The following is a 5,756-nucleotide window of genomic DNA, read 5'->3' on the forward strand; positions in this document are numbered from 1 at the left end:
AGATAAGGGAACGACATCGGCGATCCGCGAAGATCTATTTGAACCATAGTCGTCACACAGATAAGAAATAGATGTAACTTGTACATTATGTACGAACCACTCGTCTTGACAGACAAAATTGCGGGCTAAAGAGATACATAATAAATCTTTACGCCGGCACTAAGACAGCAACCAGCCTTATTAATGAAAAAGGGTCAGTGTCTTTTGTCCTGTGTGTGTGAGTGAGGTGACGGTGTGTATGTATGCGTGTGTGAGTGACAGCTAGCGTTAATGAGAGGGAAAGCGAGAGTGACCTCACACAGAGAATGAATCACAAATATTAACGTTCACTATAACAAAACTGAAGTAAATTAGCAATGCTAGCTATTTAAGATTATTTCAACTACCACATTGAATTCAACATATAATGATATACGACAGAATGTACGCATGAATGAATGGTGACATAAAAAAAATATTCGCCAATTTTTTATCAAGCAAATCTTCTCGGGGTCAGAAATCTGAACTGCCGAGGTACATGTCTAGCTTTGCACGTCAGACTTCAATAAAACTCAATAACGGGGGGATCCTATACCCAAATGCCGTATATGACTGAAGCGACTCGAGCCAGGAATATAATATCCTGCTCTCTTCTGCGTATCTGTAATGGACACTCGCAAAATTCCCGAAGGATATATAAATTTTTATGAATCACACAAACGCTTGGGGGGTTCCCCAAAACATGCAAGCGACTTCAAGAGGGTGAGAAAGGTGTGATTAATAAGCGAATAATGATTCTAGCTTAAACCCTAGTCCTACATTAATTAACGGACGTAACCGCGGGTCACACCAACTCAAAGGTAGCCGAACAAACGAATAACTTCGGTTTATTGTACCTACTCTCGAACGACGGAGCGCAGATCTATTAGGCGTTTACGCAACCCCGGGGCAATATCGGGCAATTCTGTGCACTATGATATGGGGGAAGATCTTACGCTATATTCAAAATAATGAATGTAATGAATTTGCGTTACAAGCTTTGTTCTAGCGCCGATAGAACGTGTCACCAAAAAGCAATGTAACAATGCTATGGTTAATTCACAAGGCGTCAACCAAACAACAACCAAATTACAAGGGTAACCAAGCGGTCATTTCACCTACCCACGCCTTCACTGACCGGGAAAAGAGAAAGTGAGGTCAGGTCAAGACGGGAAAACGACCTTTTCTCTTCCCAAGTGACCGTAAGTGAAGAAAAGGGAATTTCAGGTCGGGGGCGAGGGTTAGGAACGAGATAAAATGAAATGGTATTCGTGATAAGATAAAATCACGAACACGTTAAATTCGTTGCAGATGAAACGATATAAATCTCTAAAACGAGAGAAAATAATTATTTACTTTACTAACGAACGATATTCATGTTACAACGGCTTAACACATGGGAGAAGAAGGGAAAAGAAATAAGAAAGGGGCTCAAACATGTACTTACGTGTTTTTTTGTTTTTCAACATGTCTTCTAGCGGTTGAGCGGATTTTTCTTTGGGGGTGGTGTGTCCGTGTTGCATGCCAAAAGGATGCAACGGCCCTCGCTGCCACCACTATAAGGGTATAGAACCAATTACATTGGCTTGCAGGGTAGTTTTAACTTGTTAACGCTTGACTCTTTATTTCTGAGAGTTGACACAGCAGTATAAGTACACGACATTTTTTAGTTATACAGGTAATCGGGCCGCGCGGAGGTTCACGGTCAGCCCCCGGAGGAGGCGAGGGCTGACCTTAGCGCGGTGGAGCTTAGCACGAACCCGGTCAAAGAGGTGATATAAAATGTGACCTCCGCCCTCGCTGAGCGGTGGTTCTATTTGGGACATTTGGATCCACATGGAAAACAGCCACGGGTCCACTTGTACCGAAATAGAAATTATCCACATCCTGTAACAGAAACAAAATTTCCACTTACTGTCACTCTCTCTCTCTTTCTCTCTCCTTCCTCCTCCTCCGTCTCTCTCTCTCTTTCTCTCTTATCCTCTCTCTATCTCTTTTCTCTCTATTTTCTCTCATCTCTCTCTACTCTCTCTCTCTCCTCTTCACACATTCTCTCTCTCTCTCTCTCTCTCTCTCACTCTCTCTCTCTTTCTCTTTCTCTCTCTCTCATCTCTCTATCTCCGCTCTCTCTCTATCTCTCTTTCTCTCTTCCCTTCTCTCTCTCTTTTCTACTCCCCTTCCTCTCTCCTCTTCTCTCTCTTCTCCTCTCACTCTCCTCTCTCGCCTTACATTACATTACAGCTCTACATTGGGATTTGAGGAAAATAAAATCCCAAAAGATTAAACTATTCATGTGTTAGGCAGTCATTCATTTATTATTTTATCTCATTATTATTTCATTTTTATTTGGTTGTCATTATTATTATTATTACTTTGTTGTTATTGTTGTTATTATCGTTATTATCCTCAACTTCATTATTATATTTTATTTTATTATTATTATTATTATTATTATTATTAATATTGCTACGCCAGTGGGTCTTTGTCTCTGTGCGAAACATGTGTTAACATGAAAAGTAACCTGGGCATGTGTTAACATGAAAAGGATCCTGGGCAAACATGTCGCAACTGGCTGTGAGCGGAGAGCGGGAGGAACAAGCCAAGAGACGCAGTTGGGGCTGCCCTGTGAAGACTCGTGTGTGCCCTTGTGACCTGAGATAAACCTGGTGTTGCCCTGTTATAAGCTGTATTGTGCTGTGTGACATGCTGGTTTCCCCCCTGTATTGTGCCTATAGAAAAGTGTACGGTAAATAACTTGTGTAAATAAAGGAAAGACTGTCATTTTGTGTTTACTTCGTGCCCTGCCTCGCCACTTGGCGTTTCCTCTCCTAGTGTTCTGGGACGCTGTGGTGTTCGGTGCCTCTTGGAGCTGTTCCGTGTTCACGACCCTGTATATAACACGCCGTCTGCCTAGCCTACCTTGTGTTGGTAGCAGAGAGACGAGGCGACCGGCGTAACAAATGGTGTCAGGAGTGGGATTTGTGATATTTGATCAGTGAGACCTCCGATTTATCACGTCGTCCAAAGATGGCGGCAGCCATGAGGGAGAGGAGGCTATGACTGAGGCAGGCCCGAGTGAGGTGAAGCTGAGCCAGATGGACCTGATCACTGCCATGCTGGCCAGTATTAGGGAGGAAATGGCACAAAGGGCAGAAGAGCAGGCACAGAGGGCACACGAGCAGGCACACCATCTCGTCGAGATGCAGGCAAGGAAGGCAGAGGAACTTGTTGAGGTGCTACAGAGCAATCTTGCATCTGTGAAGATGGAAACTCAGCAGTACACCGACAAGGCCTGCAACAGCGTGAAGAGTGAACTGATGGAGGAGGTGCAGACTCTGAAGGGCGAGGTTCAGGGCCTGAGGGAGGAAGTGAAGGAGGAAAGGCGGCGTCACGAGGTAGTAACGTTGCAAGCAGAGAAGGCAGACGAGGTTCTGGCAACAGATGCCAGAGTGTCAGATTTACTGGGGTCTGCCTGGGGTCTGTGGCAGGAAACCCCCGGGCCTCGCAGCGTCGTGTCGCAGCCAGTGGTCGCTGCAGAAGGCTGGGGACCCATCGGAACCGCTCCCTTGGGTATAGGTGGCGGCAAACTCGGACCCGGTCAACCCGCCTCGTTGCCTCCCTCCCCCCCGGGCGTGTTAGTTCACGGCACGCGTTCTCCACCCCGCAGCCCCTCGGCCTCCAGACATTCTGTGAAGCGTAAGCCTGCTGAGTACGACGGGAAGGTGGCCTGGGAGGCATATGTCGCCCAATTTGAAATGCTGGCATCTGCCCAGGGCTGGAGCCAGGAAGAGAAGGCCCTGCAGCTGGTAACAGCGCTAAGGGGCCCCGCGGTGGAAGTATTAGGGCATCTGCCGGCATCTCAACATGCCTCTTACACCAGCGTGGCGGAGGCTTTGAAACGCCGTTTCGGGCACCACCACCAGGCCGAGGTATATCGGGCCCACTTGAAGAAGCGGCGATGAGGACGTGGCAGACGCTGACCGAGATGAGGACGAGAATTTGGACGGTGAGGGCGATGCAGCAGACGTCAATGGTGACCATGAGCCAGGTCTTGGGGCAGGAGATACCCCTCTGGGTGCCACTGCCAATCTACCGCCGCCCACACCTCCTCCAGAGAGACCCCAGCGAGAGCGAAGAAAGCCGCGCTGGATGAAAGATTTTTGTGTTCCTGAGGACTAATTTTATTAAATTTTCTGTAGTTTGTTTCAGGTTAGATATGTCAGAGCAGACGGGTCATCTGCTTGATAGGGGGGATAGTGCTACGCCAGTGGGTCTTTGTCTCTGTGCGAAAACATGTGTTAACATGAAAAGGATGACCTGGGCATGTGTTAACATGAAAGGATCCTGGCAAACATGTCGCAACTGGCTGTGAGCGGAGGAGCGGAGGAACAAGCCAAGAGACGCAGTTGGGTGCTGCTCCTGTGAAGACCTCGTGTGTGCCCTTGTGACCTGAGATAAACCTGGTGTTGCCCTGTTATAAGCTGTATTGTGCTGTGTGACATGCTGGTTTCCCCCCTGTATTGTGCCTATAGAAAAGTGTACGGGTAAATAACTTGTGTAAATAAAGGAAAGACTGTCATTTTGTATTTACTTCGTGCCCTGCCTCGCCACTTGGCGTTTCCTCTCCTAGTGTTCTGGGACGCTGTGGTGTTCGGTGCCTCTTGGAGCTGTTCCGTGTTCACGACCCTGTATATAACACGCCGTCTGCCTAGCCTACCTTGTGTTGGTAGCAGAGAGACGAGGCGACCGGCGTAACATTATTATTATTATTATTATTATCATTGTTATTATTATTATAATGATAATTATTATTATCATTGCTATTATCATTATTATTATTACTATTGCTTTTATCATCATTATCATTATTACTATTATCATTAAGATTATTATCATTATTGTTATTACTATCATTATTGTTATTATTAGTAGTAGTAGTTGTAGTAGTAGTAGTAGTAGAGTCATTATTGCTATTAGTATCATTATCACTATCATCATCATTAGTAGTATCATCATTATGATTGTTATCATTATTATTATTGTGATTATTATTATGATAATTACGAATAGTATTATCATTCTCATTAGTATTAGTATTATTTGATAATAATAATAATGGCAATAATAATAATAATATTAATAATAATAATAATAATAATAATAATGATAATAATAATAATAATAATAATAATAATAATAATAATGATAATAATAATGACAATAAAAATAATAATATTGATAACTATTATTATTATTATTATTATTATTATTATTATTATTATTATTATTACTATTATTGGCATTATTACCATTAACATCATTAATGTTACTACTATCATTATTACTACTGTTACTGCTATTACGATTTTTTTTATTTATTATTTTTATTATACTGTTATGGTTATCATCATTATTATTATCATCATCATGATCACCGTTAAACCATCATCATCGTCATCCTCATTATCATTTTATGGGTATAAAAACAGTTATATTCTACACATAATGTCTACATAATACTAAAAATGTAATATCACCACCAACATTATCGCATTCAGTACGTGCAGGTATGAATATATACAGATAGATTTTGTATTGTTTTTTTTTTTTTTTTTTTGCCTAGTTTCCCCATTCGGGTCTCCCTCTCCAGCAGTTCCATAGGGGTCTCCACTTTCCGCACTAGGTGTGTGTGTGTGTATTTTTTAAAATATATATTATATATATATATATATTTTATA

Source organism: Penaeus monodon, chromosome 26 (assembly GCF_015228065.2).
Source record: "Penaeus monodon isolate SGIC_2016 chromosome 26, NSTDA_Pmon_1, whole genome shotgun sequence".
In the NCBI taxonomy this organism is placed as follows: domain Eukaryota; kingdom Metazoa; phylum Arthropoda; class Malacostraca; order Decapoda; family Penaeidae; genus Penaeus; species Penaeus monodon.